Raw genomic sequence first — 26,451 nt, forward strand, 5'->3', positions numbered from 1 at the left:
GTGGTTTAAAACCTAAATGTCATAGGCAGAAACTTTTGAATGTTATCCAGGTGTCTTTGAAAGCCTCACGGGAATCAATACTCACCTTAAAGGGCCAGGCATAAAAAATGACATGTTATGAAAAACATGCCCATTTGGGATTTACTAGATGAGAGAGAAAAGTTGGGGACAACAGAGGCAAGGCCAGGTTTCAAACAGAATATTTCTTGTGCTCTTCGATTCACTGCAAGCAATGACCTTTGCACAAGATAGAAAAGGTACAACGCTGGCAGTAGAAAAGTGAGTTTGTGTCATATAATTCACTCAAAATTTGTGAAAAAACTGGAAGACATTTTGGAAATCACCCCTGCAGTTTGATTTCTTTTTAATGTTTATATATTTAGGCTGTGCCAGGTCTTAGTTGCAGCATGCAGTCTTCTTAGTTGCGGCATGTGGACTCTGAGTTGCAGCACGCATGAGGGATCTAGTTCCCCGACCAGGGATCAAACCTGGGCCCCCTGCATTGCGAGTGCAGAGTCTTACCCACTGGACCACCAGGGAAATCCCTGCAGTTTGATTTTAAATGTTTGGAGAACCTTTTCTTCCTTGTAAGTGAAAAACCTAAGATGGTTCAGGGGAAGTCTCTCTGTTCTACTTTCATCATGTTATCAGTAAGGTAAATGAAGAAATCAAATTAAGTCCACATGAAGTAGGCTTTGAAAGCATCTGAATTGCACTTCCTCATGCCAGCAGAATTTGACAGCTAATTATGGAGACCATAGATGATACAAAACTCAGGATTTCTCAAAATGTAGTAGTAACGCCTGGGTAGGGAAGACTGGTTCCGTTCATTACGGGAAATTCACAGCTTCCCTCAGGAAAAGTGGTTCCATGGGTCAGAGTCAGGCCTCATGCTTGGAATTAGGGGGTTCAGGTCTGACTGAAGCCCTCTTTTTCCTGCCTTGCTTTTACAGACTGAGAGGGGCACTAAGTCCCTCAAAGGAGAGCTCCCCACAGGAAGGAAAAGTTAGCCTAAGACGGAGCTAAACCAATGATGCTGAGTTGCCAGAATCCCTCCACAGGCCACCCAAGCAGTGAAGAAATTCATGGAGAGAAAGAAAGAAAGAAAAGACCCACAGCCGTGAGCAGAGCCAGCTGGGAGGGATGTTATTACTTTATTTCTGTTTTCTTAACTATGTGTGTGTGTGCATGTGTGTGTGTGCACGTGTGCGTGTGCATGTGTGTTGAGGAGGAGGGAGGATTGATTGCAGAAAATGTCTGGATCCACAACACTCAAGATGGAAACTTTTGTTGATATAACTTCTCCTAACTTTCCTACACCTTCCTTCCCTTCTACTCCATTTCCCCAGTGGCTATCAAGAGCTGTATATATCTGACCACAAAACATCCAGTCAGTTCAAGTCAAAAATGCAGCCAGCCATCTGGATTGACTCAAACTCTGTCTACACACACCAATTGGCTTGGGGGTAAAAAAATGTAATTCAGTGGAACAACTGGTTATTTTTAAAACAACGAGTTGAATTCAGACAACCATCCAATTAGTTGATTTCAAAATGCCTGTTTGGCGACATGAAAAGGGTTATTTTCAAAGGGCCTTGTGTGTGCATAAACAACCTGAATGCTATTAAATTGACGAGCTATTTTGGAATCAAGTAGATAAGGCCAAAGCCGCTGGACTCTGTTTATAAAGGGGAAATGTGTTAGGGTAGCAGAGTCCATCAAGCACTCCAGAGGGTGACACCTTCTGTTGGAAGGATGAGGTCTTTCACTTGACAGCAGCATAACCATACCCCGCTTTGTAGAGGCAAAGCACCTCATTCTTTTTTTAGGGAAACCTCCTGTGTGCCTTCTTCCTGGACATGCTGTGCTAGCCAGAAGGCCAAAGATTCAAATAGACCCTCAAAGGCAAATGCGCTTCGGTTAGCTATTGCCACGTAACACATTTCCTAATGCACACAGTGATGTTAACTCGATTCTCTCTCCCGTTACGGGTTTCAGTCTCACTACATACAGCAAGGAAGCCTCGTCTGAGCCATTTGACCCGATTCGTGAAGAGTTGGGTCAGTTTAAACGGCACAGCTGTATCTCCCTGAGCTTTTCTCCCCCCGAAATGTGAACGTTCTTTCCCCGTGTTACATGGCTAGGAAATGATTTAAGCAAAAAAGGGGGGACGAAGGTCTCCTCCTGAAGAGAATTTTATTTGCACTCCCCATGCTTTGTCATAAAGGGCATTCAACTGTGTTAATCATATAAGAAGTTTTAGAGAAGCTTTCTTTTTCACATTAGGCTTAAAACATCACCCCTGAGGGGGTGCTGATGGCCCCCTTAGAAAAGATTTCTTTGACATCTAAGACACAAAGGACTTCAGCAAACGTTCGGAGTTAAATGAGTGGTGCCTAAGTGCTGACTCTCCATCCCCAGTGACAAGCATTTACTAAGTGAAACTTTTGTTACTGCAAATGTCTCACTTGGGTGTGTCTTAATTCCGAATGTTGTGGAGGTTTTGTTTTAGTGTGTGTGTGTAGTTTGTGTGTGTGTATGTGTGGTTTTTTTTAAAACATTTATTTTATCAGAAAGGATTCTCACAATGGAAGCATTCATTGCCATGGCTGTGGCTGAATCTTTATGTTTAAGACTGGTTAAGCTGCCCCAGGTAGAAGTGTTTGCACAGCTACAGAAGTACAGAATCGGGCTTCCCTGGTGGCACAGTGGTTGAGAGTCCGCCTGCCGATGCAGGGGACACGGGTTCGTGCCCCGGTCCGGGAAGATCCCACATGCCGCGGAGCGGCTGGGCCCGTGAGCCATGGCCGCTGAGCCTGCGCGTCCGGAGCCTGTGCTCCGCAATGGGAGAGGCCATAACAGTGAGAGGCCCGCGTACCGCAAAAAAAAAAAAAAAAAAAAGAAGTATAGAATCACAGCCCCCGAGTTGGAAGGGGGCCCATTAAGGCAGTCCTTGCCTTCAGGCATCTAGGCCAGAGGAATAGCCACCCTTCTCTTTAAGATCTCCAAAGACAAAAACTCCACATGCAGTTCTTTTATTATAAGAAGTGTGAACTGTAAAACATATTTACAAGGGAATGATATTATAATCCATCTTTAAATTATTTCCTTTTTTAAACATTTGCTTTCCCAAGCTTTAAAAACTTAATACAGTAAAGTTTCCTTTCTCCTGTGACAAAAACACATTCAATAGAAGCATTTCTCCTCTTTTTGAGGAGAAATGTCCACATGGGACATTTCTCTCAGGAAATTCTACCAGAAATCGTTATGTTTCTCCTAAAAAGCAGGTTTGCTTTTATCTTATAGATGCTCTGAATCAAGAGATGTTTCCTTTCTCCCTCTGACCGTTGGAAAGCTTAGAGCCAAATGTGTAATCAATGAACAGGACCCTATCCCAGCTTCACCCATTTTCCTTCCCTTATTTTTTCTTCATCCAAATTTCTTCACTTAGTTGTGTTTTTTGTTGCTGTTTCTGGGCTTTTTGGATCGGTCTGTTTCCATGTTTGTAAGCAGTTTCGTGAAACAATTCAGATCAGCAGAGGCTCTGGATCCCAGCTCCACCTTTTCCTAGTTTAACCTCTCTGAGTCTCAGTTTCCTCATCTGTAAAATGGAGATAACAATTGTACTTTCTACCTCAGGGGGTCGTTGTGGGCATCAAATAATAAAATACACGTATAGTGCCAAGCTGATAGAAAGCACTTTCATTATTAATATTATAACCGTGCAACCTTAAATCATTTTGGGAGCAAGCAGGGCAAAAAAATAATTACTTATTCCCCAAATCAAAATTTCAGTCTTTTATCTCGCTTCTCCTTCTGTCTTTTGTATGAGTTGTCTTTCAAGTGAAATCATTTGATGTTTCACATTTTGATGGAAACTCCTTCTACTACCTTACAGGAGAGTGCTTCCCAAACTTGCTTGATCTTAAGAATCAGTAGAAGCACTTATTAAAAATACAGATTCCTGCTCTTGGACACCTAAAATTATTGCGTGAACGAGCAGTCCAAGCTCCGATGTTTCTGGGATTGACGTGTTCTATACTGGCTTTGATCATCAGCTTTTTGTGCAGTATATGCCACAGTCTACACTCTCCTCCAAGAATCTAATCACAAACTTCCAAACTTGTTTTCTATGTAGTGAGTGTCCCACTAACTTTTTTTTTTTTTTGGTTTTCATATTTTTCCTTCAGTGACTTTTTGCACCACTTATTTTTATTCTTTTACTTCCTGTCCTGCCACATGTTCGAGCCTATATTTTTTTCCAACTCCCGTTGCCCCTTCTTCGTAATAGCACGTCCTTCCCTACCCGTCACCCACAACATTCCTTTGGGTGAAGTATATCAGAGCTACGGTTGTTTGTTTGTATCGTTTTGTGACTGAAGGTATATGGACATTACCAGAAAAACAGTTACTCGGTAACCATTCCAACCCCTTCTTTGGGGAGAAAAACATCTGCTGCCTTCTTTTATTTTATTGGCCTGATTGATGGCTCTACAACACAGCGAAGAAGCAGCTCCACCCACCACAAGCTCTTCATCCTGCTGGGGAAGCCATACATAGTTGAGAGACCAAAAAGTGCAAGAAAAAAAAAAAGATTGTATCCGCCTTCCTCTGTTTTCCATGGATAAATGCCAAATCCCTCATACTTAAACTTTTCCCCCTTCCTTTACTTTGCCTCCCAGTTTTCCTTTGAATGAATGAATTGTCCACCCCTCCAAATCTTCTCAATAATCTACCTCTATAGCTCATTCCAGTGTTTAATCATCTTGACGAAAGAAAGAAAGAAAGAAAGGAAGGAAGAAAGAAAGAAAGAAAGAAAGAAAGAAAGAAAGAAAGAAAGAAAGAAAGAAAGAAAGAAAGAAAGAGAAAGTCTTGCTTACTAAAATCCTAAAAATCTCTCCTGCTTTATCTTAAGCCTATTTGGGCTGTTTCCCCTTGTTACATGTGTGTTGCTAGGTTAGTACAAGTATTTTCAAGATGAATTCTCGGCCAAAAGATCTTGCCACTGAGTCATCACCATCCTCATCTTTTTAAAAACATGAGCAAGTCTCAGCAGCGCTTCATTCACGTTAGTAAACATTACCTAGGGAAAGAAAGAACAGCCTTCAAGAACATGACATCATCATTAAAAATAAATGTTTACTGAGTCCCTACTCAGTGCTAGTACTGTTAGCCCTACAGATATAATAAGCATCTGCATTAGGCACACCTGCACACACGTGTACTCCGGTGTGCTAAGTCCAGAGAAGTGGCTCACACTAGAAGGATTATTAGAATTCCAAGGAAGGAGCAATTCTGCCCAAAGGGCCCGGGTGGTCACAAAAGGTAAGACTCCAAGCCCTGAAGAAAGAGTAGCAGAGAGCCTGAAAGAATTAATGTGAACAAAGACCAGGAAACAGGAATGAAAATAGTTTTGGGGGGGGGGAACAATTAGGAGACCGTTTGACGGGAGCAGACAGTTTCTGTAGACTGGAAGACGAGTGGGAGATAATAATGGAGCGGTAGACCTTAGTCTGCTTATAGAGGGCCTTGAATGCTAGGCTAATTAGTGTAGCCTTATCCTATAAGCAATAAGGAGCGCCACCGTCACAGATAAAAGAAAGCAGGAGTACGCTGGGGCTTCTGGGTACCTTAAAGGAAAGGAAGCAGGGACACTGATTTTTGTGAACTTTGTGAAATGGCTTGAGTTTGCATAACTGTTCTCCGTATTGGTGACTTTCTTATTCCCTTGAAGTAGCAACACTGTTTGGGAGGACAGCAAGAAGAGGATAAGGGAGAGATTACAGCCTACCCCAAAGGAAGTGAAAAGGACCCTAAGAAATGGAATAAGCGGTGGTGGTTGTTTTAAAAGTAGAAAAATAGACAAGGAAAATCTCTGAGGCTCACAGAAGGGGTAAGAAATGCTGCATATTTGGAACCAGCATAGGACAGCAAAGTGCCTTTGAGGGCTTTGTAAGGAACCCTAGGTATTTTCCTACCAGCCAAACTTTTTCAATAGGATATCTCATGCTAATTTAGGGAAGGGGACTTAAATTGGCATTGTTAAATGAATGCACCATTTTGTGAACCCCAGAGAACTCCGAGAATATTCTGTAAATACTACCTTGTTGAACTCAGTGGGACTGACTAGGTACGAGGTAATATCTTAAGCCCCCTAATTTGAAAGCACTGCTTGGGCCATAGTGGCTCCCCATTTCCTCACTCAGATTTGATGCAATCGTGAAATAAAATTCTTTTCAGTCAAGAGTTGATTGTGCCCTGCTAAGATAAGCAGTTGGTTTGGATAGTCAAGTACTGCTCTCTGCTCTCTTCCTAATTCAATATGGCTTCAGTATTGTGAATGGGCGGTTGCCTGTCCAGGCCCACTTGGAAAAAGCTTCTGTCTCCACTGATCTTCATTTCCAGCTGAGCTGCTCTCTCTCTCGGTTCTAAATTCACCCCTGCCCCCTTTGCAAGTAGGGGATCACCAATGTTTACCTGACAGGGCACAAAGTGATTGGGAAAGACCCTGTTACCTCCTTCCATCCACTCTGCCCATTCGTCAAGAAGACAGGAAACACTGCTTTCCTCACTGACTTTCATGACCATTTTGCACCGGGTACATACTAGATATTCAATGGTATTTGCTGAACAAATGAATGAATGAATGTCGGGCCCTATCCTAGGTTCTGGGCATTCAGCAGTAAAGAAGAAGACAATATACAAAAATCCCCACTTTCATGGAGATTAGATTGTAGGGAGAGAAAAGAAGGAACCATAAGGTTCCAAGTTATATCAGACACAGCACTGAGCACATGGTAAGAACCCAATAAATATGTGGTGAAATGGGACACTCTAATATAATAATGCATCTACTTTATGTTTCTCTGCCTCCTTAAAAAACTTAATATCCTCAAAAAGTTAAGAATATAATTACCATATGATCCAGTAATTCCTTTCCTAGGTATATGTCCAAGAGAATTGAAAGCAGAAGCTTTAACAGCTGTTTGTATACTAATGTTCATAGCAGCATTTATGCATACAAATAGAATATTATTCAGCCTTTAAAAGGAAGGAAATTCTGACACATGCTACAACTGGATAGACCTTGAGGACATTATGCTAAATGAATTAAGCCAGCCACAAAAAGACAAATACTGTATGAACTCACCCAAATAAGGTGTCTAGAGTAGTGACATTCATAGAGACAGAAAGTAGAATGGTTGGTTGCCAGGGGCTGGGAAGAGGGAGGAATGGAGAGTTTACCACATAATAGGTATAGAGTTTCAGTTTTACAAGATGAAAAAGTTCTGGAGATCTGTTGCCCAACAATGTGAAAATACTTAATACTACTGAGCTGTACACGTAAAAATGATTATGACGGTAAATTTTATGTTACGTGTATTTTACCACAATTAAAAAAAACTTAAGCATTTATTAAACCTCTTTTTGTGAGAATTGTTCAAAGATTAACAAACCCAAACCCTTTGCTGGAGTTTACATTGTAATACAGACCCTTCATGATGTGGCCAGGCGTGTCAAGGCCATACAGACAAGAGAACACAAACATTCAGCCCAGATATGGACAGGCAGCTGGATATTTACATTACCTAACAGAGCAAAGGTGAGTGCATTTTGGGATGGAAGGACGGCATGCTGTCCACACAGCGTGATTTGACTAGATGGTGCCCCTGATCCATTTCTCAAAAATATAGCAACGCCACTGCTTGTCATACAGTCCAAAATTATAGTCCTTTCGAATCTTGAAGGGTTAGGATCGTCCACAATTCCTAATGAGTAGGCAAATAACCCAAGAAGGGACAAGACTGGTTTTCAGCTAACAGTTTCCTTCTTGTTTTTTATTACAGGGTTCCAGGATGACAGAGGAAGAAGTGGGGGAGGAAAGGAGATGGGTGGGCAACCAGATCAACTTCCCACTTTCACACTCAAGTGGAGGAGGCAGGGAGGCAAATCCACATTCACAGAGGCTTAGAGGGGCTGTTCTCCCCTCGAAGAATGGAGAGTAAAGGAAACCCATTTCTAAACACTAGCACTGACCAGCTTCCAGAGGTAGTGATCTCCATTCCTGCTACCAGAAGTGCTCTAGCAGACGCCGGGGTGGGGAAGGGGTATTTCTCCTAACTCTGCATTCTATGCTTCTCTTAACAGAGACAGGTGGGTGAACCTCCTTTACTTCACCCCACCAGCAGTCACACTTCAGTCCCTCAGGGGACACCAACTGTGTGTGAGGGATTCTAGAGACAGATGGATCTCTTTGCATTCTCCCTGAAGAAGAAGTTTGCTGGGCAGGATTCTTTAAACCACATCGCAAATGCATTTTTATCTCCGTAAAGGAAAAAACTGTTTCTAAGGACTTCAGCACATTGTTTATGAGTCAATGGAAACTGCTAATAACAAATGGGTCTTATCTATTCACGAAGGCAAGTCTCTGAGAATCTCTCTTGGGAACCACTGTGAACAGTTAGTTTGAGTTATTGTACACATAGACTTCAACTAATAAAAGGGCATGTTTTAAAACATTCCAGAATTCCAACCTGTCACTAATTCACATTGGTCTCCTTGCCTCCACCCCCATTAGTCCAAATAGATGAGATTTTGCTGAGGGAGATTTTCGAGTAGTTTGCAAGTGGTAAAGAAAAACAGGGGATTTCTCTCACCCTCTCTCTTAATTTGAGACACATTGTTTGACATCTCACTATTAGGATCAATAGGTGACAATTTTTCCCAACTTGTTATTTACCTTGGTTCTCACTAGAAAGTTGCATTACAGCAAGAATGGGCACCGACTTTCTTGCAGAGTGCCAAACAGATTTGTTTTTCTTTGACTGACTCTCTTTTGGTCTCATGACAGTTATTAAGCTAACGTTAAATTAAATTAGCTTTCATTCATTTGTAAACATGAAGCCCAAATGCTCATCAAAAAGATAACTTAGAGGTATCCTAGAGGATGCTCTGGCCAGTCACTCTCTTTGAAACATCTCTTTGGATTGCAATGATACCTGTGATGTGTTATTTTTGAATAATATTTTCTAAGATCATCAAGCTATAAATGCATGCTCAGAAAAAAGTTAACCATAAGCTATTTAACGGACATGCAGAAAGAGAATATTTAAATGAGAATTTCATTTTTCTAATCAGATAAAGAGCACTTCATCTCTAAAGCATGTGGGACCCCATCATGCCAAGGGTTCTAGTCTTTATGTGGTAGTTGGAGTTTCCCAAGAAGACATCTAGCCAGGTTCAGAAGCTTTAAATAGGCCTTTGGTTTTATATATGTGTATACACACACACACACACACACACACACGTCAATCTATAGTTGTATTTGTTTCCTATATGATAGGAATTGTGACTTGCTGTTGAGAAAGCATTTTGAGAGCCATAGGAATGAAAAAGAAACAATGATGCTTTTCTGGTTCTGATTCTCTTCAATAGAAATAGAAAGGGAGAGTCAAGACTTGGTGATAGGAGCTTACCTGGTGAGCTTACCTGGTGAGGAGCAGGTGAGAAATGTGACTGAGGGTCTGAGGCAGTTTGGTGCTAAGAGGAAAATACTCTGAACTGGGATTTGTAGCCCAAATACTTATCAACCTTCACCTCCCAGCATGCACCTCATGAAATAAGCTTTTTTTTTGCGGTGCGCGGGCCTCTCCCGTTGCGGAGCACAGGCTCCGGACGCGCAGGCTCAGCGGCCATGGCTCACGGGCCCAGCCGCTCCGCGGCATGTGGGATCTTCCCGGACCGGCCCCATGTCCCCTGCATCGGCAGGCGGACTCTCAACCACTGCGCCACCAGGGAAGCCCATGAAATAAGCTTTAAATGCTTATGAGGCAGGCAGCTTATAACAACAAAGGGATTCCCCTTCCAAGAAGTTTCCGGTCTGAGATGACACACGTAGTACAGAAATATTCCATTGTTAACCAACGTAATATATGCACTAACTGAGGGATAGAAGAGCATAAGCATTTTAGCTTCAAAGGCAAAGTCAACGAATTTGAGATGCATAATCTTACAATTAAGACTTCAAAACCAATTTTCAAAGTACAAGTAGGTACAAGCCAACAGAAGAGGGCTAAAGAAAAGGCAGGATCAGTGATGCTGTGGCCAAAGCAGGTGGAAGCGAATCTTAGGGAGGCGCTTTTCTTATTTAAAAGATGCTTTCTGCTACCTCCTCTATGAGGTCTTTCCTGTCCCTCACTCTTTCCCTGGCTACACTGGGCCACTCTTTCCTTTTGGTCTCTCTGTACATACTCCACCACATCACCCATGACAACGTACTGCATTTCTGTTTCCGTGTCTGTGTCCCCACTGGACTTTACGTACTTTGAAGACAAAGTCTTCTTATTCTTTCATGTGTCTTCATCACTCTAGCTCAGTACCTAGTACATAGTAGGTGCTCGACACTTTTTTTGAATGGATGATATCCCATAATACCCTGTGATGAAAAGAACCACAGCTAAATAAAAGTTCCTGTTAAACTTATGTCAAGCCAATTTAGGGCTCCACGGAAGAAAGAGAACTGTAAGTTCCCAGCTCCTAAATCAAAGGTTGAAGGCTCGCTCCTCCCTAGCCATAGCTCCTTGATATGGCTCCTGATTAATAATCTGTTACATCCTCAAAAGGGGTCATTTTAAGGTAACACAGAGGAGCTCCCATGACCTATTGACCTTTTATATCACCAAAAAGGAGCTAACTTTGGGTCAAAGGATGGCAGAATACTTTGCTGTGATTCACATATTACCCAGAAACCTTTGGCTTCCTGGAATTCATAATAAAAATTCCAAATCCCCAGCAATAACTTTCAAACCCCACAATTCTTGCTAACACAGCAGAGTAACACTTGGATTCTATGCCAGGCCTCCTGACCTTTTGTTAATTGCAAAATAAACAGATCTCCAGTTTAGAGGGGCCTTCCCCTTTTATGGGCTCCCTGCAGTGTAGGCACTGCTTGAATGGTATTTATTTCGGCCATATTTGCTTTCCAACACTTGTTCAGAGCAAGAGGCAGGTGTCTGGGAGTGGAAGGAATAGGGATTGGAACAAGAAGAGAAGCAGGCGCCCTGAAAGTGCTGAAAGTGCCCAACTTATTCTTCAGAAGAGGTTGAGGTCCTAGAAGGATGTATGGAAATGAATTTTATTCTAAAAATCTTCAACTAGCGTATCTGAGCCCCTACTTTTGTGTCTTCCCCTTCTCTTACAGAGCTCACTATGACAGAAGCAAAACAAAAAGCTGGGGGAGCCAAGAGGAGAGATAACTCTTCTCCTCTGGCCAATGCTAGTGATTGGCATACAAATGTGCTAGGGAATGGCTGTGGTGGCATCATGAAGATTGGCCACAGGTCGTGGATCTCCTCAGTTTTGCGGATTCAGAAACTTAATTTTATGTGTTGCTCTAGGGCTAATCAAACTCCAAGGGATTGTTCCATGATAAAACAGAAAGTCAAATATTAATATAAATGATAAACTAAAATTACTTTACTACGTATTTACTATATGCCAAGAAATGTTCTAAGTGCTTTATATTGAATTATCTCATTTAACACTCATAGCAACACTACGAGAAAAGTACTATCACCACCTTCATTTTTAAAGTAAATAAACGAAGATTCAGAAAGGTTAAGACTTGCCCAAGCTGGTCAAGTTAGGATTCTTATAAAAGTCTGTCTTATTCTAATGCCCATGTTGTTAACCTTACACACACAGTCACTCTTTATTTTACACTGAAAAATGGTACTTGTTGCCTACTTTGTGCATTCTGTCCCTCAGAAGGAAGATAATGAAAACTGAGTTGAGTCCTGAAGATTGTTTGGTAAGTGTCAAAATCAGAACAAGGAGCTCAATAAATACCTTACATGGATGACTAGTTAAGAGTCTCAAACTATTGCAGCCTACTGAATTAGACTCTTTCACCCCTGCTCCATAGATTCCAGACCTTAAGTCAATCAATCAGGACACTCTCCTCCAAAACGTCAATGATTAAGACTAACTCTGCCTTGCTGCTTTTTCTGTCCTTAAATACCCATATTTGGGCCCTATCTTTAACCTCAGTCAGTGACTAGGGTCTTAGATACTATCCTTGCTCAATTTCTGCCAACCTTTTTCTGAGAGCTGGATCCTGCTCTCCCTAAATCCTATGCCTCCACCATAAGGCTGCTCCTTTTACCAGACTGGCCCTTCGAGAACTCCTGATGACCAGAATTATACCTGAGTTAGCTATTTCCTTTGGACCACCCAGCTATCCTGACAAAAGGCCATTAATTTATTCATTTAACTAATCTTTACTGTGTGCCTACCATTTGCCAAGCACTGTGCTAGGGGCTTGAGGGACCAAAAGGAGGGATATCTTATGCCATCATGATGCTAATGTCTTGGGCTTGGGATATAGTACAAGAATCACCCAGGTTTATCAGTTAAGGTCTGGGCAGGAAACAGATGGCATACTCAAATTGAGTAATGTAGGGAGAATTTCATAAAGGGGATATTTATAAAGCTGTGAGTAGAGTGTAGGAACCTCACAAGGGACAAGGTAGTACCCAGGAAATAGTAATAGCAGGGAGCTATCATCCACCCGAAGGGCCAAGGAGAGGGAACAGTGTGAAGAGTGTGGTTTTATAGGAGCTGTGGCCTTCAGTAGAGGGAAGCAGCTGCTGCCAGTACTCAACCCATCAAGAGAGAGCCTAGGGAATAAATACTCCAACTTCACTCTCCTTCCACCCTCCAATGTCCAGTCAGTGCCAAACACAACCAGAAGTCAGGAGGCAAGGGAGCCCATTAATGCAATCCAGATGGGTCAGCCTCCTGTGGCACAGAGTAGGGTGAAGGGCAGATCTGGATATCTAGTAACACTATGCAACTTGATTATTTCCTCCCCAGCCCCAATCTGCTCCTGAGAGCAGATTCCTTCCACTCCCTCCTTCCTGCTTACTCCATACGCCAGAGAGCACTTCTTACCATGCCACGTGAGACATCCCAGTCTTCACATTGAGTTTCCCAAAGACTCCATGACTATTTAGTGACAATATCAGATCACAGACCTGAACCACTCTCAATCCAATGTGTTTCCTTCTACAGTACCTCATTCTCTGCTAACATCGTGATGATGATGATGATGATAGCTGTCATGTTTTGAACTCTTATGATGTGCCAGGAACTCTGGTCTTTTACGTAGAATGCCTTGCTCTGAAAATAGTGTGGAGTCCATAGGTGTCTAATCTCGGGCAGGGAAAAAAACCTGACTTCCAGTGGACAAGTGAGAATAAACACCAACTTCTTACCTTTACAGATAGTGGAACATTTTTATGGGTACCATTTCCATTCTGCCTCTGTCACCCTTCAATTGCTGTGTACCAGATGCAAAGAGGATGTGGTTAACACATTCTAATTATGGGCTCTAGGAAGAGAGCTGCTTTTATGGAATGCACTCCCGCTGCCGCTGCGGCTTCTATTGCAGAGGCTGCTGAGTGTGTTAAATGCTCTCTCCAAATGCCCAAGGGGCACCCTCAGGATTTGAACATGCAAACAGAGGAGCTTAACTATGGATACTGAGAACTAGAGTGATTCCATTTATAGCCTTAAAGTCCTGAAAGGCAAGGTTAAGTGTTGAAGGGAAAACTCCAACTGCACCTAAGGGTCAAGACAGTTTCATCAATGATTTGATATCTAGTTCAGTTCCCCCAAAGTTACAGAATCTGTAAAGGAATCCAGTCTCTACTTACTAGACCTGCCTGGGGGAGTGGGTGCACGGGTGGGGAGGTAGGCTGAACACAAGTTCAGTAGGAATTCCCCCATACACGCAGAGCAGCTTATCTTTGTTCACCAAATGTTTACCCAATAGTATGTAAACTCCACCAGGTCAGGGATTTTTGTCTTGCCACCCCTTTCCATTGCAGTATCTCTAGCACCCAGCATGTTGCCTGATGTATAGTAGGTGCTAAATAAATACTTGTTAAATTAAAGAAGCTGAAGGTTTCTTCTGCCACCCAAAGACTCCATAGTAACTCCCAAGGTTATGTCAGTTGGAAATTGCTCTGGGCATCTGGAGGATACTGTCCCTCCCATTCTCTCATATACTGGAGTTTAACACAACCTTTGCCATAGCATTTTTTCCAATCGTGGTCAAAATAAGCCTTTTAGTAGCATTAGTTCACCCCAAAGCTACTCAAATAAGTCAAGTGAATATCATTAGACCCACTTGAAAAAAATTTAACGATTTACTCCCTTGTTTTGGATATCTTGGCGTTGTAGTTGAGTTTGAGAGACTCTTAGAAAAGAGATAACAGGCCAAACCTCACTTGACACCCAGTACCATAGTTAATGTTAACTGTTTCTGCACTAGTGAGCTTTTCATTATTCAATTGCTGCCCCAGCTCCAGAGATGTGGGGCAACTGACAAGATGGGTAATGAGCTTGCATTTTCTTTATACAAAGCCAATTAAGAAAGTGGGTGGTCTCCACTTATTTTGCAGCTTATTCAGATCAGTAACCTTCTTTCTTCTTTTCAGATACATTCTTTCCTATGGCTGGAGACTCAGGGCCAGAAACAGAGCAAGTTTAGCTGCATTTATACTCTGTGTATTGCTCAGGGGAAGGACATGCCTGTTACACCAAGGATTTGCAAGACGGTCAATTTGCTTCAAGCAAATCAAACCAGACTGGGAAGCACTCTAACTTTCAAATAGATTTTATTTCCAGACCCTTAACTGTGATCCCCAAGGTGGTCTACTTGGACTAACTAGATTTCAGTCACACACGTATAACCTGCTAGATTTGTAAGTTCCTTGAGACCACTTACAAATGTCTGTCTTATTCAGTGCTGTGTCCTCAGTGTCTAGCTCAGTGTCTGGCACATAGCAGGTAACCAATGAAATACTGCTGAATAAATGAAGGAATCCTTTCTAGATCAACTTCTAATAAGTTTGCTGGCCAAACATCACAGTAAATATTTTAGGCATCTCCCAAAGAAAGACCAGTGGTGAGGATGATGACGAGGAATAACTTCTACTCTCTTTTGGATCTGAGCAGTCATGGGTTTAGATCATGTGGTCATTCATTCATGTAACAAGCATTTATTGAAACAGGTACCATGCTAAGTACGGGGAATACAAAGGTGAATAAACTGTAGTCCCAGTTGTCAAGGAGTTCAATCTGTCTACGGAATAGACAATAAAATAATTGCAATGCTATCTAATAAGTGCTTGAGGGGATGGGCACTGGGGGCCGTGGGAGCACAAAGGAGGGACATCTAGTTTAGGCTGAGAGGTTAGGAAAGGCTTCCCAGGAGAGATGAGAATTAACTGTATTTTCGTAGGGCAAGTGGAAGTTAACGAAGATGAAAAAGAGACAGGCATGTTTTAGGCATTTAGCATGATGTTTCCAAGGCACTACAGGTAGTTGATACAGTTATTATTGACATCTTGGCCTGGATAATTCACTGTTGTGGGAGGCAGCAGTAGCTCTAGATCCTATCCACTATTCCAGTAGCGCCTCACTTCCCTGAGCTGCGACAACCAAAAATGTCACCAGTTATTGCCAGATGTTCCTCCGGGAGCAAAATCACCCCGAGTTGAGAAACAGTTAGAGCCAAAGGTATGTGTGAGGAAGTGATGGGAAACAAGATTGGAAAGCCAGGCAGGGGTCCAGGTCATGAAAGCTATGTGCACTGTGATAAGAAGTTTGGACTTTATCCTGAAGATCACAAGAAGCCCTTGAAGTATTTCAAGCTAGAAGATAATATGCTCAGATGTGTGTTAAGACTATCACTGTGGCAGCAGTGTAGAGTGTAAATGTGAAGGGGATGTGTAGAAAGACTGGAAGCAGGGTGATGAGTCAGGAGACTCTTGCGATCAGCCAGAAGGGAAGTGATGAGAGTCAGTGTTAAGGCAATGGCAGTAGGAATGGAGTAAAGAGGGAAGATTTGAGAGATATTAAGAAAAGTCAAATGTAAAATAGCTAGCGAGTGGGAAGCAGCCGCACAGCACAGGGAGATCAGCTCGGTGCTTTGTGACCGACCGACCACATAGAGGGGTGGGATAGGGAGGGTGAGAGGGAGACACGAGAGGGAGGGGTTATGTGGATGTATGTATATGTATAGCTGATTCACTTTGTTATATGCGCAATAATAATGCGGTTTGATAAGTGTTATGATGCATAACTGCAGAGTGCTATAAGAGCGGGAGAGGAAGAGCATCTAATGGAGTGAGTGTAAGGGGGAAAGGCAGAGAAAGCTTACTGGGAGGGGCAATATGGTGGAGAGGGGAAGAACCGCAGAGCCCATGAGAATGCACCTTGCAGGCCTCCAGCTAAGCAGCATTCTCAACCCCAGCACTACTGATACTTTAGACCAGATCATTCTTTGTTGTAGGGGCCGTGCTGTGCATTGTAGGATGTTAAGCAGCGTCCCTGGCCTCCACCCGCTAGATGTCAGGAGCTCCCTCCTCCAACCTGTGACAATCAAAAATGTCCCCAGATGTTGCCAAATGTCCCCTGGAGGGACAAAATTAGCCCAGGTGATACTGAACTGCAAGGAGCATAATTTGATCAAGGGCCTGAGGTGCCATGTCCTGAAATCCATCCCTGAACGTGCACAAGGCTGCACTTCCCGCGGGCTGCCTTTAGTGAAGGGACGAAGCGCATCAGGGACCCTAAGGCACTCCTGCTGCGGGGAGAGGTAGGAATCCACTGACACCAGACTTTGGCTCCAGGACTCGGCGAAGGCCTCTCTTAACCTTTCTTTGACTACCTGGCAATCTAGGATGTTCCTACCAGACCTTCTTCCCCCTCTCTTCTCACCAGGGCTCAGACTTACATCTCAGTCTGATGGCTCTCAGCCTTCTCCAGCAACCTCGCCAGTTTCTCTCATACTGGGTGTCTCCCCCAATGAAATCCTTGCATGTTTAACCCCATATTGGCTTCTGCTTCTCAGAGGACCCAGACTAACATAGGCAGCCAGACGCTGGAATCAGAAATATCTGGGTTCAACTCCTGGTTCCTCTTACTAGCTGTGTGGCCTTGAGCAAGTTACCATACTTCTCTGAACCCCGTTCACCTGTATGTAAAATGGAGGTAACAGTGTCTACCTCAGAAGGTTTCTATGAGAATGAAACGAACCACTGCATCTAAAACATTTAGCACAGTGCTAGATACCAAGTAAGAGCTCATTAAGTGCTGACTCTTAGTAAAGGATGGCTATGTGGAGAAATGGCATTCTGAGCAGATTGGACAGCATGATACACTGACTGGGTGGTGAGAAATGCCATAGAAAGGTGGGGAGGGATGTGAAATGGCATAAGCATTTCAGTACCTCGGAAACACAACGTGCAAGCAGGAAGCTATGAGAGATGATGTGAGAGGTAGGCAGGTCTAAAGCAGAACAATTCCAATCCTTTCAACCTTTTTAATTCAAGTTATATTCTTCAATCCTGTTATCAGCTCCTCTGAGCCTTCTTCAAGTTCACTACATCTGCCTTTATCTAAAAACCTAAACCTTCACACAAACTCCATCCAAATTCTCTCATTCAAAGTGTCTGACTAGTTGGGAGAGAGACTAAAGGGTTTGTTGCTTCACAGTTCCTCCCCTCAGGATTGCAATTTATGTGGCCCTGAATGGGGATTACTCGGAGGGAAAAAGATCTAATCGCTACTTGGCCCTTGCCCTGAAAACTCTTTCATTCGATCCAAAAACATTAACAGGGACCATTTTTCCCCTGAGGATAGTTAATCATTACCCCAACCTCCTCTTCTCTACCCTCCCCTCTCCCTACCACACACACATACACAAGAATAATCCAGACATATCCATGAGCATGCGAAATTTTAAATCTGCAATAATGTAACCAATGTGTGGGTGTTCTGCCAGCTAGACTTGAATTCAAGTCCCAACCCCAAGGATGAACAGTTACACAGTCTTCAGCAAGTCAGCCTCTGAGCCTCAATGTCCTTTTCTATATCATGGGGTTAATAAATGATACCCTGGATGAAAAGCATTTTGAAAACTACAAGGCACAGGACAGGTTACTATTATTCAACCTGTGTCAAGTTAGGGTCTAAAACTACCTCTCTGATGCCCTTCAGAATGTTCTGTGCTTTCCTTAACGTCCTTACCCAAGCAATAGATATGAAGAAATCCAATTGGTTTTCTAAGTAAGCAGAGAAACAGCTGCCCAAAGCTTCTCTGAGGGAGAAAAGTGTAAGCAAAAAATAGGACTGGTGATGCTAAACTCTGGACTGGGTTTCATTCATTCAGCTTTGCCAAACTGAAATTTCTCTCCCTATTCCCTATACCCACTCCTGAGACTTCGCTAGTCCATTCTTATTTCCTCTACCTTACTTGGTTTAGGAGTTCATCCCTTCATACCTAAAATCACTCTATATTTTTGTCTACCTGTTTACTGTCTGTCACCCTCTACTATGAATATAAGTTCCATTGAATTATTGATATTTCTCCAGGACCATGAATTCATTGATATTTCTCCAGGACCATGCACAGTGTTTGGCACATAGTAGGTGCTTAATTAGTCTCTGAATGAATGGATGGATGAATAAATAAATGAAACGCTGGACCTCTGCAATGGCATCGTGGCTGGGCTTCCATCCTCCAGTCTCTCCAATCCTGTATGCACCTCCATATTAGGCTTTACCTGGGTGGTAGTAAGAGCAAGAGGATGTAGACTTTGAAGAAGTGGTGAAGGAGCACGAGCTCCACCCTCAGGAGTGGAAGAGTAATAGTAAGAGAGCTTTAAAACTTCTAGAACCGTCAAAAAAGGGTATTTGGAATTATAAGCATGGGTAGACTTGCCCAAAGTGTCTTCTGTGGAACACTAATCTTATCAGTGCTTCTCAACAAAAGGTTCCACGATCAAGTAAGTTTGAGAAACACAGCCTCATTAATTCTACGCTCAGTGCACCCACAGATTCACAGGTTATATAAGCATATTAAAGGCTTTCAAATGTCAGACAGTAAAGAAACATGCTTAATCATTAAAACCCTTTTATCATATAATATCTGCGGAAAATATTTTAGAAAAAACTGGTCTAGGAAATAACCATGATAAGAAAGTTATCAGATTTCTAGAAGCCTTAAATCCCTTCCCAGATTTTTTTTTATCTGCTGTCTGTTTCCATTTAGTTATCACCAGCAAAATGGAGCTTTAAAAGGAAAGGAGGCTGAGTGTCCAATAGGAGCTACCAAAATTACAGTGCGATAAAGGGCTGGAGAGACGAGACAAGGCAGAGAGGAAGTCAAGTAGAAAAATCAACTAGTGGAATCTGTGGAGAAAGGCAAAAAGCAAGCTTCTTGTGAATCACTCTCCCAATGACTATAATCAGTCTTTCTCTCCCCACACTCTGCTGAAACTGCACTCACCAATGGACTGACGCCTCGTTGCACAACTCAGCGGGTACTTTTCTGTCATTAGCTCTCAGATGTAACTGACACAGTTGACCCGCCCTGGCTCTTGAAGCGTTCTGTTCGCTTGCCTTCTAGAAAACCAGGTTCTCCGGCTTTTTGTCCTACTTCTTTGGCTCCCCCAGCTCAGTCTCCTCACACCTGTCAATCCTTAAATAGTGGTGTACCTTGAGGCTGTGTCTTCTTCTAGGCCCTTTTCTCGTCTCACCTGACACATTATCCTGAGCACGCACCTGCTCCCATGGCTTCATATACCATCTATAGGCTGATAACTCCCCAAATCTGTATTTCTGGTGTGGTCTGTCCCCTTGGTTTTTGGGCCTTAATATCCAACTTCCTACTCAGCATTTAAACTTGAACTTATACTCGGCATGCCCAAATCTGAATTCATCCTCTTTCTATGATCTCAGAAAACAGCATCACCATCAACCCAGCTGCCCAAGTGAGAATCCCCGGAGTCAACCTCGACTCTCTCTCTCCCTCTCTACGTTCAGTCAATCAACAAGTTATGTCGATTAATTCTCATAAATATTTCTGAAATCTATCTACTTCTCTTCATCTTCATTGCTACTGCCATTCTTATTTCAGGGCCCCAAGTTCAGACCAACTCCTTAGAGAACCCACTGCCTCTGACCTTACCACTACTCCCTCCACCCTGCACCCAATCCATTTGGTCACATCGCAACAAGAATGCAGTTGGTCTTTTCCAACACAGGCAGGTCTGATCTTACCACCTCTGTTTAAAACACTTCAAAATGACCTCAACAAAAAATTTAAACTCCTTTTTTCGTCTGTGCTGGGTCTTTGTTGCTGCACGCGGGCTTTCTCTAGTTGCAGCGAGCAGGGGCTGCTCTTTGGTTGTGGTGCGCAGGTTTCTCATTGCGGTGGCTTCTCTTGTTGTGGAGCATGGACTCTGGGCGCATGGGCTTCAGTAGTTGCAGCATGCGGGCTCAGTAGTTGTGGCTCGCGGGCTCTGGAGTGCAGGCTCAGTAGCTGTGGTGCACGGGCTTAGTTTCTCCGTGGCATGTGGGATCTTCCCGGACCAGGGCTCGAACCTGTGTCCCCTGCATTGGAAGGCGGATTCTTAACCAGGGAGGTCCCCAAAATTTAAACTCTTTAACGTGATTTCCAAAGCCCTTCATGATCAGCTCTTGTTTTCACAGTAAAGTGTAATGGTAAGACTGGGGAGCAAGGCTGGCTGGGTTCAAATCCCAGCTTTACCATATTTAGTAGCTGTGTAACTTTGAGCAAGTTAACTTCCCTATGTCTTAGTTTTCTCATCTGTAAAATGAGGTAATTACAGTACCTACATTTTAGGGTTGTTTTTAATATTCTGTTAATATATGCATAGTATTCAAACAGTGCTCTATAAATGTTAGCTTTTCGTAGTAATACTATCTCTTCAACCTTATCTCTTGCCACTTATTCCCCTCTCTCTCTCTCTCCTCTAGCCATATCATATGTCTTTTAGTTTCTACAGCATATCACATTCTCTTTTCTCAAGTGCACACTTCAATGGCTTCTAGTATATTCACAGAACTGTGTATCCATCATCGTACTCAGCTTTAGAATATTTTCATCACCCCCCAAAGAAGTCCCACACCCCTTAACCATCACCCACCAACCCCCTCCCCATCTGCCCTAGACAACCACTAATTAATCTACTTTCTGCCTCCATGGATTTAGCTGTTCTGGACTTTTCGTATACGTGGAATCATGCAACATGTGGCCTTTTGTGTCTGGCTTCTTTCACTTAGCATAATGTCTTCAACGTTCCTCCATGTGGTAGCATATGTCAGTACTTCATTCCTTGTCATGGCCACACCACGCTCTCTTTCACTGACCTTTGTGCATGGTATCCCCTCTGGTAGTAACACATAGCTCCTCTCCACCCCTGACTCACATGGCTAACTCCCACTTAAACTTCAGTTCTCAATTTAGATGGAATGATAAGATTTCCTCCTGGAAGCCTTTGATGACAGCCCTCTCCATATCCCCTCCTGCTCCAGCCTGAATTAAGTAAGTTTCCTAGGTGCTCCCCCAATATCCTGTACATCCCCCCTTGCTTGTTTCTTTGTCCGTCTTTCTCTCAGATTACCAGCTGAACAATAACTAGGGCTGTGTGTTTATTGCTCGTACCCAGCACCAGCAGAGTGTGTGGCACACAGTAGGCACTGAATTACTCTGTTGAATTAACGAAACGGGAATATGAGAGGCTGGCCCAGAACAGAAGAGCGGAGGCTCTACTGGTAGCAGAACAATAGGAGGTTTTCAGCTGTGGTACCAGACTAAACTTTCTAAAACTCTGCTTTTTTCAAACCTAATGTCCTCAAGCAAGATGCTGGGCTTCGGTTTTTCCTCTACAAAATGAAGGGTTCACCTGAATAAATAATGTCATTAAAATAATGTCTTACACTGGAATGGTTAAGGAATGCAGCCTCCATCAACTAGAAGCTTCTGAATCCTCTTTTAATCAGCTCTATCTTGACACCTGATTGAATTATTAGCAGTAAGTGCCTCTGTATTTATCAGCAATTAATTTCCCTCCACTGGCCTGGCTTTGTAAGATGGAATGGAAAGTAGGAGGTACCATTCGCTCTCAGAGAAGCATTTCCCAGCTCCATCAACCAGGCCCGACCTATTCTGAGTGGGCTTGCTGTTAATGAACATCACTGTGGCTCCTTCTAGGTCTGGACTGCTTTCCATAAGAGCAACTAGAGCTAAAGATCTAGAGCTAAAGATCTAGCAACAAAAAAAATTTAGAATCACAACACACTCTCTATACACACCACTCTAAGGCTTCAGCATAACAACTCCCATTTATCAAACACTCTATTGACTGACCCTTTATAATATAATATAATGTTCATAACAATCCCATGGAAAAAGTATTATTATTATTATTATCTTCATTTTACAAATGAGGAAACCGAGCCACAGAGAGGTTGAGCAACCTCCCAGTCACACAGTCAGTAAATGGTAGAGCCAAGATTTAAAACCAGGCCTTTCCCATTATTTAGTAATTAGTAATAATTAGTAATTATTCATTTACATATCGTCCTCCCCCACTGTGCTATGAGCTCCCTCTCGGTTTGCGCCACCAGCATCTGGCATAGTGCTTGGCACATTGGTTCATTCATTCCTTCAAAAGAGATCCATTGAGTGTGTACTATATACTAAACACTGGTTATAGGATTGGACCATACAGCAGTGAACAAGGCAGTAAGATCCCTGGCCTAGTAGAGCTTACATTCAGGTGAAGGAGACAGACAAGTAAAAAAACAAGATTTTCTATGAAGAAAATAAAGCAAGAAAATGGAATTAAGAGTAGCTTGGGCATGGGGGTGCACAGTGCTTTCTGAGACTAAAGTGGTCGGGGAAGGCTTCTTTAAGTAGGTGATGATTCACCTGAGCTGGGACTTAAATGATGAGAAAGAATCAACCATGATGAGAGAAGCATGTTCCAGAGGAAGCATGTTCCAGGCAGAGGAACCAGAATGTATAGAGGCCACGAGCTGAGAAAGCGTTCGGCACGTTGAAGGAGAGAAAAGAGGGCTAGTGTGGGTGGGGCACAGGGACCAAAGGGGTGAGTGATAGATGTCAGACCTTACAGGACTGTCTAGGTATTGGGCACCTCCGATTGTACCTACACTTAGGATTGGGACTGCTGCCCCCTACTGATTCATAACAAGAGCCTGGCTGGAAGAAACAAGTTTATGAACGGGGATATTCAGAGGCAAGATTCCTGGGCCCTGGGAAGGAAAGCATGGGCCTTCCCTGCACCTGCTTCCTCTGTTCCCGGGGAATGCCTTTCTGTGTAGCCTACTCCCATTTTTTTACCCTCCTTCCACCTCCTCCTCCACACACACCCCTAAAACAATTTAAGCATGCAAGCCATACCCTTCAACTCCTCCTGATGCCATGAGACAGCCAATCTGTGCCTTGAGCCTCTAATGCTAAAACCCTGGAGTCAGATAAGAGGGAGTGGTGGTGACAGTGGCAGCAGCCACGTCGCAGCTTGAGCTCAAAGCTCCAGGGCTTCTTCTGCCTGACCCCTGGAGAGATTCAGACAGTTTTAGCTTGGCTAAAACAGCAGTCTGGAGGGCTGAGCTTCCTAACTACTATGGTGAGCAGGAAGGAAAGCAAGACTCAGAAAAAGCAAACACCGGGGACAAGAATTACCAGCACAGCCTCTGCACAAACAGCAGACAGGCTGGGTGGAGGGCGCCTAGCACAGATATGCGCAGGTTTCAGAGCAAAGAGGGATACATTTTCCTCTCTTGAAAGCCAGGTCCGACACTTCTTACTCCCTACTGCCCCACTGTGGAGAAACGCTTTTGGGAAAGCGTTAAGTGCAGGGATTATTGTGGGGAAAACATTCATTGCCATATTCTTTCTGGCTTTGGGCTTCTAGCAGTCCCCATTTTCCATTTCCTCCCACACCTATCTAGCTCAGAGAAAGGGGTTTTTGACAGATGTACAACGGCATCGTCTTCACCTCTCACTGTTAAAATTTAAGGCCAATAAACTACACTAAACATTGAGCTTAACATTTTAGAAAAAGAGCAAAATATTGCATGAGAAAATAGGAGGAAGGAAATAATAAAGATAAAAGCAAAAAAAAATATTAGAGGATGTAAAAACAGTGGAATTAATAAATAAATTCAAGAGCTAGTTGCTTGAAAGGACTAATAAAGTAGATGAACCTCTGGCAAACCTATGTAAGAAAAACATACACACAAAACTAGAAATAAGAAAGGGAATGTAACAACCAGTATAAATAATATTTTTTAATTGTAAGGAAATGCTACGCACAATTGTATGCTAATAAATTTTTACAATATAATGCCATGGATGTTTTTTCTACAAAAATATAAAATATTAAAATTCATATTACAACTAGTAGAAAATTTGAATAAATTCAGAAACTGTCACCACACAAAATTCTTAAATCTAATAATATTTTCAAATCTCCAAGGAAGAAAACATAGAAAAAGTTAGGATACACCTAACTTTTTATTCCATGAAACAAATCTGGTCCTGATCCCAAAACCTGACAAAGATAAAATAAAACACAAAAATCAGAGACCACTATAAACTCTGAATATAGGGGAAAAAAAGCCTTAAGATACTAGCAGTCATGATTTAGCAAAGCTTGAAAGGAGCAAAACATTACTATCACAAAGGACTGATTCTAGGAAAGCAATGGTTCAGACTAAAGCAGTCTATTAGTATAAGACTATAGGTAAAATCAGTGCTTGCCAACTTTTCAGAGCACAGATAGAAAATAAAAATATTTGTATGGGCCATTGGTGTATGCAGATGAGGCTGCTCCTAGCTAGAGGAGGGGAGAAGGGGTTTCTGGCTGTCTCAAGCCCACTGGCCACCCCGAGAGTCAAGGGGATGGATATATTGGTACATCCATAACCAAGAGTGCTAGTCACAGTATTTATCAAGCGGTAAGGGACACAAATCAACCAATGAGAATGTACGTGGATTCTGGGAAGTAGCATTAGATCAGGGTCCTTGTGGCCTCATACAGCAGGTGTTACCCCTTTAGTTGGTAGATTCTTGGGAGGTCTGGGCGGGGGGAGTCCCAGGAAATAGTTGGGTCAGTGAGGGAGCACTCAGGGCACTTAGGGCAACAGTGATTTGCTACGGAAGTATTTCAAGTTTTTAAAGGATCTAATTGTTTTAGTGTGGACCAGCTGAATATATAAGCTCTGCCTGCAACCCAGACCCAATCCGTCATGTGCATCACTTGGGAAGATCTGGGTTAACCTGCACTCTTAGTCTGTTTTAGGACTTGCCACCCTGTACTGTAATGGTTGGCATCTTGTCCTTCTGACTAGTCTGTGACACTATTCATCTTTGTCTCTCTTAGCACCCTTGTATAGTGCCTGACACAAAGCAGAAGCTTAATAAATGTTTGCCAGATGGATCAAGATTTATTTCTAAGAGATAATCAATAGAGCAAATAATAACATTTAATATGCATTCCTTAAAATTAGGAATGGAATGATAAATATGCTAAGGGTATATTTGAAAATGAGGATAACATGACAAAGAACATCTATTTTAAACATGAAGCAAAATAATATTTACTGAAGATCATTATCAGTATTTCTTTTTTAAAAAAACAAGAAAAATAAAAATATCTTCTAGCATTTTTAATATTGTTTTAGAACTTCTGATCAATTCAATAAGATATAAAAGAGAAATAAGGTATAAGCATTAAATAAATTATGATGGAAAATACAAAATATAAAGAACTGAAGAATAAACAAGACAATTTATATAACCTACATAAATAAAACTATAAAAACTATTGGAAGATATAACAAAAAGCCCCCACTTCAACCAACCATATATATATTTTTAGTATGAATGATACTATTGTGTTATTTTCTAAAATTGTTGTCAAGTTAATGTCTGCAGGGAAAGACCACACTCCTGTGGGCAAAGTATGAATGGAGTCTCCCTGGAAAACAGTGGTTATTCCAGATTATCAATCATCTGAGCAAAAAGACAAGAATGTGAAACTAAGAAGGCACCACCTATTTATTTAGGTGGGCAAGGAAATGAACTGCTTGTCTTTCTCTAAGTCTAGTGCTCTTAGATTCAGACGTTCTCTCCTTATGCTCCTGGGTGGTGGGTTGCTAAGATGATACCAACTCTGTGGAAATAGTTGTGGATCAAGGATAAGACGGGGTTTACAAGCCTTATGTTGTAAAATACAATGATCTGGTTTCATATTATTCTCTGTGTTTATTTATCTATTTTTATTCCCTAGGTTTTAGAACAATCTTGTTAAATGTTCCAGCCTTACCTCAACTATGCTAGACGGTACTTAGGAAATTTTAATGTATCTACATTTAGACCAAAGTGCTGAGCGGGGAGCAGAACCTCTTCTTTCATAGGAAGGCAGTCATGGGGTTGTGGGTAGTTATGTGGGTAACTGAGTACTTGAGCTAGGCACTGCTTTACATAATCTCATTTTATTTATTTATTTATTTTGGCCTCGGGATCTTAGTTCCCCAACTAGGAAT

General features: G+C 42.4%; 1 long non-coding RNA gene and 1 other non-coding gene across 2 annotated transcripts in view; both read right to left on the reverse strand.

The window, feature by feature from the left end:
* Positions 1-467: 467 nt before the first annotated feature.
* On the reverse strand, positions 468-540 carry TRNAA-CGC (transfer RNA alanine (anticodon CGC)). The gene has a single exon. It is a non-coding gene; the product is annotated as a tRNA-Ala (tRNA).
* Positions 541-2,990: 2,450 nt separating this feature from the next.
* Positions 2,991-26,451, reverse strand: part of LOC125963115 (uncharacterized) — a 64,846-nt gene continuing 41,385 nt past the window's right edge. Inside the window, exon 3 of the long non-coding RNA XR_007474891.1 lies at positions 2,991-5,083. This is a non-coding gene — a long non-coding RNA (uncharacterized LOC125963115). The remainder of the gene's footprint in view (positions 5,084-26,451) is intronic.

The sequence above is a fragment of the Orcinus orca genome, chromosome X, assembly GCF_937001465.1.
Source record: "Orcinus orca chromosome X, mOrcOrc1.1, whole genome shotgun sequence".
Lineage (NCBI taxonomy): Eukaryota > Metazoa > Chordata > Mammalia > Artiodactyla > Delphinidae > Orcinus > Orcinus orca.